This window comes from Strix uralensis, chromosome Z, assembly GCF_047716275.1.
Source record: "Strix uralensis isolate ZFMK-TIS-50842 chromosome Z, bStrUra1, whole genome shotgun sequence".
NCBI classification, from domain to species: Eukaryota; Metazoa; Chordata; class Aves; order Strigiformes; family Strigidae; genus Strix; species Strix uralensis.
Window position 1 is genome coordinate 68,243,945 of NC_134012.1, and position 13,865 is coordinate 68,257,809.

Sequence of the window (13,865 nt, forward strand, 5' to 3'; positions counted from 1 at the left end):
CAGAAGTTTATCTTGCCTGTGTTGTACAGCCTGTGCAATTATAAATTCAAATTGATGGAAGTATACTGTTGGCTGTTTTGTTAGGAATTATGAACGGTGTCTTTGAATCAGCTGGGTTTTTTTTTTCCTCTTTTAACGTAGTGTATAAGGAAAGAGAAATGGAAATTGATGTGTGAGAGGGAATGTAGGGAGTTTGCTCAATGTACTGAACTGTGGGAACTACTTGTCTAAGTGTAACCCAGCTTGCCCTGCTTGCTTAGCTGACTAAAATAACTGTAGGGACCAACTGGGCAGCTTAGTACTAGCAGTTTCATGTAGCCTGTTTTTAGGGTGCCCAGCTAGGATGTAGTTAGGGGCTGGTATTTCTTTGGAAGACTTCAGTTTTTCAGTTAGGAGTCAATCAACTCTGACTCTTAATTAAACAGATTGCATGGCATCTGTTCTTCAGGGCATTGTGTTCAGTACAGTCTCTGAATAGTAGGGAGAATTTCACATCTAAATTCACAGAATCATTCAGGTCGGAAAAGACCCTTGGGATCATCCAGTCCAACCATCAGCCCTACTCTACAAAGTTCTCCCCTACACCATATCCACCAACATCTCATCTAAACCACCCTTAAACACATCCAGGGATGGTGACTCCACCACCTCCCTGGGCAGCCTATTCCACTGTCTAACCACTCTTTCTGTGAAAAAATTTTTCCTAATGTCCAGTCTAAACCTCCCCTGTTGCAGTTTAAAGCCGTTCCCCCTTGTTCTGTCACTAATTACCTGTGAGAAGAGACCAGCACCAACCTCTCTACAGTGTCCTTTCAGGTAGCTGTAGAGAGTGATGAGGTCTCCCCTTAGCCTTCTCTTCCTCAAGCTAAACAGTCCCAGCTCCTTCAATCACTCCTCATAGGATTTGTTCTCCAGACCCTTCACCATCTTCGTTGCCCTCCTCTGCACTCGCTCCAGCACCTCGATATCTCTCTCGTATTGAGGTGCCCAAAACTGGACACAATACTCCAGGTGTGGCCTCACCAGTGCAGAGTACGGGGGGACTATCACCTCCCTACTTCTGCTGGTCACACTATTTCTAATAGAAGCCAGGATGCCGTTGGCTTTCTTGGCCACCTGGGCACACTGCTGGCTCATGTTCAGTTGCTTGTCAATTAGAACCCCCAGATCCTTCTCTTCCACACAGCTCTCCAGCCACACCTCCCCAAGCCTGTAGCAATGCATGGGGTTGTTGTGGCCCAAGTGCAGGACCTGGCACTTGCCCTTGTTGAAGCTCATCCCGTTGACAGTGGCCCACCGATCCAATCTATCCAAGTCTCTCTGTAGAGCCTCCCTATCCTCATGGAGATCGACACTCCCGCTTAACTTGGTGTCATCTGCGAACTTACTGATGATACACTCTATGTCCTTATCAAGATCATCAATAAAGATGTTAAACAGAAATGGTCCCAACACCGAGCCCTGAGGAACACCACTTGTGACTGGCCACCAGCTGGATTTAACTCCATTGACCACCACTCTCTGGGACCGTCCATCCAGCCAGTGCTTGACCCAGCAGAACATTCGCTCATCCAGGCCATGAGCAGCCAGTTTTTCCATGAGAATTCTATGGGGAATTATGTCGAGTGCTTTTCGAAAATCCAAGTAGACAATATCCACAGCTTTTCCCTCGTCCAGTAGTTGGGTCATCTTGTCATAGAAGGAGATCAGGTTTGTCAGGCAGGACCTGCCTTTCATAAACCCACGCTGACTAGGCCTGAGCCCCCGGTCGTCCATTATATGACTTGTAATGGCACTCAAGATGATCTGCTCCATGACCTTCCCTGGTACTAAGGTCAGACTGACAGGTCTATAGTTTCCTGGATACTCCTTTCTGCTTCTCGTGTAGATGGGATGGGTGCTACATCTTGGGTAGTACAAGTAGATGGGTGGTACAAAGAAATACATTACATACCCCTGTACTCGGCACTGGTGAGGCCACACCTCGATGACTGTGTTCAGTTTTGGGCCCCTCACTACAAAAAGGACATTGAATTACTCGAGCGTGTCCAAAGAAGGTCAACGAAGCTGGTGAAGGGTCTGGAGCACAGGTCGTACGAGGAGCAGCTGAGGGAACTGGGGATGTTTAGTGTGGAGAAGAGGAGGCTGAGGGGAGACCTCATCGCCCTCTACAACTACTTGAAAGGAGGTTGCAGAGAACTGGGGATGAGTCTCTTTAACCAAGTAACAAGCGATAGGACAAGAGGGAATGGCCTCAAGCTGCACCATGGAAGGTTTAGACTGGATATGAGGAAGCATTTCTTTACAGAATGGGTTGTTAGGCGTTGGAATGGGCTGCTGAGGGAGGTGGTGGAGTCCCCATCCCTGGAGGTGTTTAAGAGTCGGGTTGACATAGCGCTTAGGGATCTGGTGTATTTGGGAACTGTCAGTGTTAGGTTAATGGTTGGACTAGGTGATCTTCAAGGTCTTTTCCAACCTAGATGATTCTGTGATTCTGTGGTTTGCTACCCTCTGTCCAATGAGACCTCCCAGTTAATCATGACTTCAGGTAAATCATGGAAAGCGTCTTGGCGAGCACATCTGCCAACTCTTTCAGCACCCTTGGGTGTAACCCATCCAGTTCCGTAGACTTGTGTGCATCCAAGTGGTGTAGCAGGTCTCTGACCACTTCCTCTTTAATTGTAATGACAATTCATAGGGGGCAGAAGAAAATCGTCTTGTAGGTTAGGCACTGTAGTGTTTAAGTGTGCAATTCTAAATCTTTAGGGTAAGTCTTTGCAGATGATTTGATGCTGCTCTTAAGGGTATTGTCATAAAGTGTAAGTTCCCTTTATTCTGCTGCAAAATTTATTAGAGCAGAAGAAAAATGGGAATCTCTAAGGACTGAAATGTATTTTGAATTCTGATCAGGTGGAATAAAGCTAGGTGGCCTGAAGGTTTGGTTTATGGGTCTGTATTTCTGAGGAAAAATATGTCATAATGTTATGGATGCAGAGGTTGACTGTATATGTTAAACCTGCTTTCTGAGTTTGACAGATCAGTGTGCTGGGTGTGTTTTACTGAAATGAATTTTCACTTAATAACCCTAAATTGATGGTGATGCTGAGTCCAGATTTTTTTGCAACCTAATTTGCTAGAGGCAAAGTCTGGGTTGTTGCTCTTTTCAGCAGTTTACTGTACCACTAGCTGGAAAATGCAGCTGCCTTTCTGAAGAGCAGTGAGAGGGCTTTTTTTTTTTGGTCTCCCTGAAAAAGTAGCATTTACAGTTTAAATCTAAATGAAGGTGGTTCAGACTACTGTGTCCCACACACAGGTTGTTTAGAAAGAGCTCATGTATTCTTCTCTGTTGGCAGAATTAAGGGAATGAGTATCTTCTCATTAGTGGGTGCTAAGTCTTCCATCACTCCAGTTAGAATTGCAAGAGGAAATTTATGCCACTAGCATGTTACTGTTAAATTGGATGTATCTGATGTTATTTATTCCTTTTTTATTCTGAGAATTAGTATTGTATCCTCTGCAAATGAAGTGTTTCTAGGTGGTGATGAAAGCCAAAAGAACAGGCAGGCACTGTTTATAAAAACTTTTTTTAGCCTGTGTGTTTCTTGAACTTCTGCCTCTAACAGGAGAATGCTGACATCTGCAGCTGACTGCATTATCTTGCAGATTCAAGCTATAGTACTTAAATTTGCTCCTTAGAGTAGGTATGGTCACTTAAGTGAATTCATTTGAGATATGACAGATTCCCTTATGTAAATTACTGTTCTGTATAAAACATTTAAACAGTGTTCCGAAATGTATTTTATGGAAGTTACTTGACCATTTAATGTATTTTCAAATTTATAGGAACAACTTGAACCACATTATGGAGTTTTTAATTAATAATTTGGAGCTCATGATGTTTAACGTCTTTGTTGGCGACTTGGCAGTGGGGTTAAGTGCACCCTCAGAAAGTTTACGGATGATACCAAGCTGTGTGGTGTGGTCGACACACTGGAGGGAAGGGATGTGCCATCCAGCTGGACCTGGACAGGCAGGAGAGGTGGGGCTGTGCAAACCTCATGAAGTTCAACAAGGTCCTGCACATGGGTCAAGGTGATCCTGAGTACAAATACAGGCTGGGCAATGAGTAAATTGAGAGCAACCCTGCAGAGGACTTGGGGATATTAGTGGATGGAAAACTGACTATGAGCCAGCAATGTGTGCTCACAGCCCAGAAAGCCAACCGTATCCTGGGCTGCATCAACAGAAGTGTAGCTTGCAGGTTAAGGGAAGTGATTCTGTCCCTTTATTTCCCTCTCATGAGACCCCACCTGGAGTACTGTGTTCAGCTCCAACATAAGAAGGACATTGACCTGCTCAGGTGAGTCCAGAGGAGGCCATGAAGATGATCAGAGGGCTGGAGCATCTCCCCTATGAGGACAGGCTGAGACAGTTGGGGTTGATGAGCCTGGAGAAGAGAAGGCTCTGGGAGACCTTCTGGCAGCCTTCCAGTGCTTAAAGGGGACCTAAAGGAAAGATGGGGAGGAACTCTTTATCAGAGGGTGTAGTGATAGGACAAGGAGTAACGGTTTTAAACTGAAAGAGGGTAGATTTAGTTTAGACATAAGGCAGAAATTCTTCACTATGGGGGTGGTGAGACACTGAAGCAGGTTACCCAGAGAAGTTGTGGCTGCCCCCTCCCTCCCTGGAAGTGTTCAGGGCTGGATTGGATGGGGCTTTAGGCAACCTGATCTAGTGGAAGGTGTCCCTGCCCATGGCAAGAGGGGGTTGGAACTAGATGATCTTTAAGGTCCTTTCTAATCCAAACTGTTCTATGATTCTAGTGTTAAGTTACTGTCAGTCACCATAACATATAGATATCTTTGGCAAAAGTTCATAGTAGAGAGAATAGTAGAGTTCATTTAAATAAGGCCTCAGTTAATGATCTTTGCGTTTACAAGTGGCAGTGTGTCTATGGATACAGTTAGCAAAATATGGTAAATTACCTGAGCTATGTTAAGCTTAAATTTGTTTTAGATTTTTGTAAACTGTTAGCTGGAGAAATGTATCTGAGAACTAAAGTAACTTGTGTTTGACTTCAGTATGTGATCTGTTCTTAAACGGCTTGACATATATGGCAAGTACAGAGAATAAAGACCAGTACTGAAAACTGTAATGGCCTTCTCTGTTCAGCGTTTTTGTTTTTTTCAAATTCCTTTAAGCAGCTAGTCATGGCCACTGTATTGGCAGGGTTTGGCCAAAGATTGCCTCTGTTCTTTGAGGAGCAAATGTGTAGTTCATTCCTATGTTCAGTACCACTGTAACTGCATGAGCTTCAATAAGGCCAAATGCCGGGTGCTGCACTTGGGCCACAACAACCCCCAGCAGCGCTACAGGCTTGGGGAGGAGTGGCTGGAGAGCTGCCAGTCAGAGAGGGACCTGGGGGTGTTGATTGACAGCCGGCTGAACATGAGCCAGCAGTGTGCCCAGGTGGCCAGGAAGGCCAATGGCATCCTGGCTTGTATCAGAAATAGCGTGGCCAGCAGGGACAGGGAAGTGATCTTACCCCTGTACTCGGCACTGGTGAGGCCACACCTCGATGACTGTGTTCAGTTTTGGGCCCCTCACTACAAAAAGGACATTGAATTACTCGAGCGTGTCCAAAGAAGATCACCAAAGCTGGTGAAGGGTCTGGAGCACATGTACGAGGAATAGCTGAGGGAACTGGGGTTGTTTAGTGTGGAGAAGAGGAGGCTGAGGGGAGACCTCATTGCCCTCTACAACTACCTGACAGGAGGTTGCAGAGAGCTGGGGATGAGTCTCTTTAACCAAGTAACAAGCGATAGGACAAGAGGGAATGGCCTCAAGCTGCACCATGGAAGGTTTAGACTGGATATGAGGAAGCATTTCTTTACAGAACGGGTTATTAGGTGTTGGAATGGGCTGCTGAGGGAGGTGGTGGAGTCCCCATCCCTGGAGGTGTTTAAGAGCCGGGCTGACATAGCGCTGAGGGATCTGGTGTATTTGGGAACTGTCAGTGTTGGGTTGATGGTTGGACTAGATGATCTTCAAGGTCCTTTCCAACCTAGATGATTCTGTGATTCTGTAGTTTGTGACACCTGGCTGTGGAGGCCCTCTAGGGGTGCCTGCAACCAAGCTTGCACAGCTGGAGTCACCATGCTCCAAGAAAAGGCAGCTGGCACCACCAACCCAGCACACTGTTCCTCCTGACTGCTCGCAGCCCTGCTCCTGTCAGAAAGCAAAGGGGAGGCAGAGATGACTGCTTTCATGTAACTTTGTGGTGTTATTTGCATTAATAAGAACTACTTCAGCAAGGCAATAAATACCAAGCTGCTTCACATGAATCCAGTTATTGCACAGTAATTAATGTATGTGTTTAGCTTGTCTGGACCCAAACCACAACATTAATAAAAGTGATGTCAGGAATGTGATCCAAAGTGAGCTTTTGGGCTGTGGAAGGGGGTTCTACAGCTGAAGTGTGGTCTCTTGAATGTCCATGACTGCCTATGGCTGCCAAGTTAGTTTTCCTGGGTGTAATCTTGTGGAACCTGAGGGTTCATACTCGGGATATGGGTCTAGCAGGCGGTGCTCCTACTGGGGCTTGTGTGTTAATAATGTATGTAGGGTAACAGTAACTTACAGGTAAGTTAACATTATCTCTATATAGGCCAGCGGAAGCTTCATGTAGTAGAAGCTGAATTCAGTCTCACTAGAGGAATCTGTAAACCTCATGATGTTGTAATGGGACTTACCTTTGCATCTTGGGCACTGACTTTTTTGAGGAATGGATATCTTAAGGATCCATAAGGACATTAAGTATTTGGCATTGTTACTGTGGAAATGAGTAATGATACCCCTTTGATACCTCAACTGCCTGACCTCTTAGAAGGAGCATTCGTAGTAGAACTGCAGGTATCACTTTGATTAGCACTGACTGCAACTCAGGTGGATCACTGATTACAATCCTCGACCAACAGAGATAAACTTTGTCCCATACGTGGTCATACCAAAGAATTGGAAAGTCAAGGAGTGGTTGCATGAATTCATTCACCCTTCAACAACCATGTCACCTTGTGTGAAAACCCAGTGGGGATTGGAAGTTAACTGTTTACTATTGAGGTTTGAATATGAGGTAATCACCCTACAGTGCACGTGTACCAGGTGTGCTAGAACTGCAGTATAAACTTGACGCTGAGGGGAGCTGCTCTGGACCTGACCTGGTCTGATCTGCAGCGGAGTGGCAGCTCTTGATGTGCAGCAGGATTTCCTGAGTCGGGGAAATGCCAGGGCAGCAGAGAGACCTTTCAGGAGCTGGCAGCTCTCACAGGAGACTGGCTGCATTGCCAGAGCAATGGCAGCCCCACTGCCCCCGCCCCCCCCCGCCCCTATAAAAAGCAGCTGAGGGAGTGGGCATGACGAGGAGCACTGTGACCAGAGTGGGCAAACAGAGCATGGTGTGTCAGTTTGCATGGCAGTTCATGCAGAAGGGCGCCCAGAAAGGGTGTCGTCACCCTACAAGCTCAAGATGTGAGTTGAGTTCATGGTCATCATCATCTCAGAAGGAGCTTAGCAATGGTATCCACCAGCAGAAAGCGAAGTCCTCTCCACTCACCGGAATGGATGTGGCAACCCAGACAGAGCTCCCACAAAAACATGCAGCCATCCATGTCTCAGGCTGTGGGTTGTGCCAGCGGCTTTCACTAGTAATGGATGACAGTAGTAAGAACAGCTGTGTGATATGTGACCGAGTGGATGATCTGCTCAGCCCGGTGGCAGAGCTACAAGAGGAAGTAGAAAGATTTAAGGAGCATCTGTGAGTCTGAGATGGAGGTAGACTAGTGGAAGCATGCTTTGCCCTCCCCGAGACAGAAACAGGAACAGCCACCAGAAAAAAAAAAAACAAAAAACGAAGGGGATCCTGTATCTTCCCCTCAACAGGCAGAAGGCAGTAGCTTAAAGGAAAGGAGAGAATGTAAGCAAGTCCACGCTTGGGATGGCAAGCAAATCCCCTCCTTGCCTATGTCGCCTTCCCAGGTGCCTGTATACAACAGATATGAGGCTCTGATGTAGAAGGTCAGTCAGTGGATGATATTGGATGGTGGTCCATCTACACGAGAGGTGTTGCCAAAGTCAGAAGTGCATACCCTTGTATCACGACCACCCCTGTGAGGAAGAAAAGACGAGTTATAGTTGTAGGTGACTCCCTGCTGAGCGGAAGAGAGAGTCCAATATGCCAGACAGATCCTCCTCTTGGGGAAGTCTGCTGCCTCACTGGGGCCTGGGTTAAGGACTTCCCTAGGAAGCTTCCTAGCCTCGTACAGCCCTCAGACTATTACACGTTATTGCTCTTCGATGCGGGTGGTGATGAAGCCACAACATGTAGTCCAAGGGCAATCAAAAGAGGCTTCAGGGCCTTAGGACGGTTGGTAAGGGAATCTGGAGCACAGATAACTTTTTCCTCTGTCCTTCCAGTTGCAGACAGTGACACTGGAAGAAATAGACAGACCCAGTCTATTAATACATGGCTCCATGGCTGATGTCACTGCTACAACTTCATTTTTTTTGGTAATGGGATGGTCTATACAGTACCAGGCCTGCTGGTGTTGGATGGGATTCATGTTTCTCAAAGAGGGAAGAGAGTCTTTGCTCACAAGCTAGTGGAGCTCATTGATGGAGCTTTAAACTAGACTTGAAGGGGGAGGGGGATAATACCAGGCTTGCTTGTGACGACATGCCAAGGTTAGAGGGACATGGTGCCAGTGAGGACCCTCAGTGTGTTGCTCTGAGACATGCTGGGTACACTGCAGCACACTTGAAGTCTTACAAAGGTGAGCCAGGGGCTCCTGAGGTAATCGGAAACAACAGGGAAACACTGGTGAAATATGTCAAAGGAATTAAGGTGTGTTCCTCTAAGAAGATGACATGGCCAACAGCCCAGCTGAAGTGCCTCTACACCAATGTGCACAGCATGGGCAACAAACAGGAGGAATTGGAAGCTACCATGCTGCTAGAAAGCTATGACCTAGATGCCATTACTTGATGGGACAAATCCCATGACTGTAGTGAAGCTGTTGATGGCTACAGGCTTTTCAGAAGGGACAGATGAGGAAGGAGGTGCAGAGGGGTTGCCCTCTATGTCAAGAAGTACATAGATTGTGAAGAGCTGTCTCTGAAGAATAGCCACAAGCAAGTTGAAACCTTTGGGTGGGAATTAAAGACTGAAGTAACAAAGGCAACCTTGTGGTTGGTGTTTACTACAGACTGCCCAATCAAGGGGAGCCTACTGACAAAGCCTTCTTACTCCAGCTACAGGAGGCATCACGCTCACGGACTCTTGTCTTGCTGGGGGACTTCAACCACCCTGACATCTGCTGGAAAAGTAGCATGGCGTGCCATAAGCAATTCAGGTAATAGACAGCCCTACCAGAGGGTATGTGATACTGGACCTGATGGTCACCAAGGCAAGTGAGCTAATTGGTGACATCAAGATTGAAGGCAGTCTGGGCTGCAGTGATCCTGCACTGGTGGAGTTTGCAATCCTGAGGGATAAAAGTCAGGAATTCTAGGAAAGCAATATTGCAGCTCTTCAAGGAGTTAGTCAATAGGACCTGCTGGGAAACTGCCCTCAGGGACAAGGGAGCAGAAGAGGGCTGGCAGATCTTTAAGGATGCTTTCCATAGAGCACAAGAGCTCTCAATCCCCAGGTGTAAGAAATGAGGAAAGGAAGGCAAGAGGAGGGCATGGATGAGGGAGGACCTGCTGGACAAACTAAAGGGCAAGAAGGAAATGCACAGGCAGTGGAAGCAGGGACAAGTATCCTGGGAAGAGTATGGGGATGCTGCCCAGTTGTGTGGGGATGGGGTCAGGAAGGCGCAGTTGTGGCTGGAGCTGAACTTAGCAAGAGATGCAAAGAATTAGAAGGGCTTCTATATCAGCTGGAAAAGGAAGGTCAAAGAAAGTGTACCCCCCACTGATGAACACAACTGGCAAACTGGTAACAACAGATGAGGAAAAGGCTGAGAGGTACTCAACTTTTTTGCCTCAGTCTTCACTGGCAATCTCTCTTCCCACACCTCTCGAGTGGATGACTGCAAGATGGGGGATGGGGGAGCAAAGTCCCTCCCCCTGTAAGAGCAGATCAGGTTTGTGACAACCTCAGGAACCTGAACATACGTAAGTCTAAGGAACCTGACGAGATGTATCCCAGAGTCCTGAGGAAATTGGCTGACATAGTTGTCAAGCCACTCTCCATGATATGTAAAAAGTCATGGCAGTTAGGTGGAGTCCCTGGTGACTGGCAAAAGGGAAACATACCACCCATTTTAAAAAAGGGTAGAAAGGAGAGGACCCTGGGAACTACTGACCTGTCAGCCTCACCCTTGTGCCTGGGAAGATCACGGAAAAGATCCTCCTAGAAGCTATGCTAAGGCACGTGGAGGACAGGGAGGTGATTCGAGATAACCATCACAGCTTCACCAAGGGCAGGTCTTGCCTGATCAACCTAGTGGCCTTCTGTAATGAAGTGACTACATCAGTGAACAAGGGAAGAGCTACAGACATCATCTGTCTGGACTTCTGTAAGGCCTTTGACACATCAGTCTCTTAATTGGAGATACAGATTTGATGGGTGCGCTTTTTAGTAGATAGGGAATTGGCTGGATGGTCACACCCAGAGTGTAGTGGTCAATGCTTCAATGTCCAGATGGAGATCAGTGACAGGTCAGTGATGAGTGGTGTCCCTTGGGGATCCATATTGTGACTGGTACTGTTTAATATCTTCATAAACAACATAGGCGGTGGGATTGAGTGCACCCTCAGCAAGTTTGCAGACAACACCAAGCCGAGTGGTGCAGTTGACACACCTGAGGGATGGGATGCCATCCAGAGGGACCTGGACAAGCTCGAGAAGCAGACCCCTGTGAACATCATGAAGTTCAACAAGGCGAAGTGCAAGGTCCTGCACCTGGATCAGTATCAGTACAGGCTGAGGGATGAAGGGATTGAGTGCAGCCCTGTGGAGAAGGACTTGGGCATACTGGTGGATGAAAGGCTGGACATGAGCCAGTAATGTGCGCTTGCAGCCCAGAAGGCCAACTGTATCGTGGGCTGCATAACAAGAAGCATAGCCAGCAGGTTGAGGAAGGTGATTCTGCCCTTCTTACTCTGCTCTGGTGAGAGCCCACTTGGAGTGCTGTGTCCAGCTCTGGAGTCCTCAGCACAGGAAAGACATGGACCTGTTGGCGTGGGTCCAGAGGAGGGACAGAGTAATGATTGGAGGGATGGAACACTTCTCGTGGAAGGAAAGGCAGAGGGTTGGAGTTGTTCAGCCTCGAGAAAAGAAGGCTCCAGGGATACCTCATTGTAGCCTTTCAATAGTTAAAGGGGGCTTATAAGAAGGATGGGGACAGACTTTTTAGGATAGGACAAGGGGTAATGGTTTTAAGCTAAAAAAGGGTAGATTCAGGCTAGATGTAAGGAAGAAGTTTTTTACAATGAGGGTGGTGAAATACTGGAACAGGTTGCCCACAGAGGTAGTAGATGTCCCATCTCTGGAAACATTCAAGATCAGGTTGGACGGGGCTTTGAGCAACCTGATCTAGTTGAAGATGTCCCTGCTCATTGCAGGGGGGATTGGACTAGATGACCATGAAAGGTCCCTTCCAGTCCAAACTCTTCTATGAATACTGCTTGTGTTTAACCATCATCATAACATTTTTTTCTCAATTCCCTTGGCCCCAAAGTGTAAACTGCAGTTTGCCAATGTCTGGAGAGGAGTGCCACCTGCCAAAGGGATGAAAGCATAGCCCTGTCATTTGTTTCAGACTTATACATCAGGTTTTGGAAGAGGGCAGTACATCACTCCCATTGTAGTATGGGGAAGCACTGCCCATGAGCTGGACAGCAAAGGCAAATGGATCATTGGAATTTTACCATCAATATTTTACTACAGTAAATATCTTAACTTTTTCGCATGGATCCAATTATTGTGTAGTAATTAACACATACATTTAGTGTGTCCTGACCTAAACTATCACATTTAGCTGTTCATACATTTTTATTTGAGAGAACAGGTTTTGGGTTTGTTACTTGTGGGAAAAACACTGTAGTCTGGAAAAGAACTCAAACAGTAAAACATGAGGAAGACAAAGCAGACATTTGAAACCAGTAGCTTGATTTGAGTGCAGTGGGCATGAAACAAGCCTTAATTTTCTCCCCCAAAATAGATTATACCAGCTGATCACATTAGAGATATTTGTTAGAAATCCATAACAAATACAGTCACTGTGAATGAAAGAGGAAGCTTTGAGACATCCATCTTTTGAGTGATGAGTACAAGCGCATAAATATATTAACAGGTAAGCAATGTGTTTAAAAAGTAGGCATTTGAAAACATAGCAGGCTTTTAACACGATTCAGGGGTTTAATTTGCCCTGGTGGGTGCAGGACACTTAACTGGAGTTGCCTGAAGTATCTAGTATTTTGAAATTCAGAAGAAACTGCTTGATGGCTTATCTGTGCCCAGAAGGGCCTGTTTGGTTGTGAGTGGCTTGCAGCCTTAAATAATAACTGGGGAGGAATTCACAAATTAGATTCTTAGTTTTCAAGGAAATACTCTTTTAAAATAAATGTAAATCCAGGGATAGAACAGACTTTCATAAAGTAAGTGCATGTGAATTGTGATCCTATCAGCAAATTGTTACTAAAATGAGTGATGGTTTGACCCTGCCTGAAGACTTATGGATGGCAGTGAGCTGCTGTTTTGCCATGGAAAAGCAGCTGGTTGGCTGGAGACTGACTGATTCTGAAGCTTTTAGCAGGGGCTGGCATGGCATGTTTATTTTAATACCAAAAGCATCCTTTTTCCATCTGCTAAGGAAAAAGAAGAGTTGGCTTCCTATTTAGGAGTAGCCCTGTAGACAGAAGTCATTGTGTTCTGTATCCTTTTGTGGTTAGTGATTTAACCACCTACATCCGATATAAACTTAGAGAAGAGGTTTGGTTCTGCAGGCCTCCTCTGCTGGGTCATGAAGCCTGGTGAAACAAACACTCCTTTTTATGTATACTGCTGAAAAGATGCAATGCCATTGTGAGTGTATCATGGTTTGAACTCAGCTGGTAGCCAACACGCAGCCAGTCACTTACCTCCCCCCCCCCCCCCCCCCAGTAAAATAGGGGAGCGACAAAAAGGCAGCAGGTTGAATTAAAAAAAAAAAAAAAAAAAACAAAAAAACCCCAACAGTTTAGTGTTGGTAACAAAACAACAGTAACAGTGGAAGTCCAGATGGGTAGTACACAATGTGGCTGCTCACCACCCACTGACCAGTATGCTGGCTGCCCCCAGGATCGATCCCAACTAATGCCACATGATATGGAATACTCCAGTGGCCAATCTAGGCCCGGCCCTCCAGCTGTGCTCCCTCCCAGCTCAAGGAAAGTTAATTCTGTCCTGGCCAAAATCAGGACAGAGTGTCAGTTTGGTTTATCCAAACTGAAAGGATGAGCCTATTAAAAAGATTGATAAAGAAACACAGAAATAAAATCTGAGAGGAAGAGGGAGAAGCAAGGGGACAATGAAGGAAAAGTGGAAAGGTAACACAAAGGTCTAAGACATGATTAACAGAAGAATAAAGTGAAGCCAGGAAGCATGAGAAGTGGGTGACAGGAATCACAAAGCTCAGTAAATATATACCATTTAGTACCTGAAGATACCGTTTCAGTATATTTACTACTCACGCAACCCTAACAGTGAACTACAGCTTTGAAAATTAACAAAAAATGGTAATACTACAGCTACCTATGGCACACATTATTGCTAGTCCTATTAAGCTGTCAAGATAAATGCATTGTCATGTGCTTAGCTGTTT

General features: G+C 46.1%; 1 protein-coding gene across 3 annotated transcripts in view; it reads left to right on the forward strand.

The window, feature by feature from the left end:
* Positions 1 to 13,865, forward strand: part of RAD23B (RAD23 homolog B, nucleotide excision repair protein) — a 45,774-nt gene that overhangs the window by 8,399 nt on the left and 23,510 nt on the right. For 2 of the 3 annotated variants that reach the window (XM_074854988.1, XM_074854989.1), the window contains exon 2: positions 9,307 to 9,407. The exons of the other annotated variant lie outside the window; for it this stretch is intronic. The gene's annotated coding sequence lies outside the window, so the exon portion shown is untranslated. The remainder of the gene's footprint in view (positions 1 to 9,306; positions 9,408 to 13,865) is intronic. 3 annotated transcript variants of the gene reach the window in all.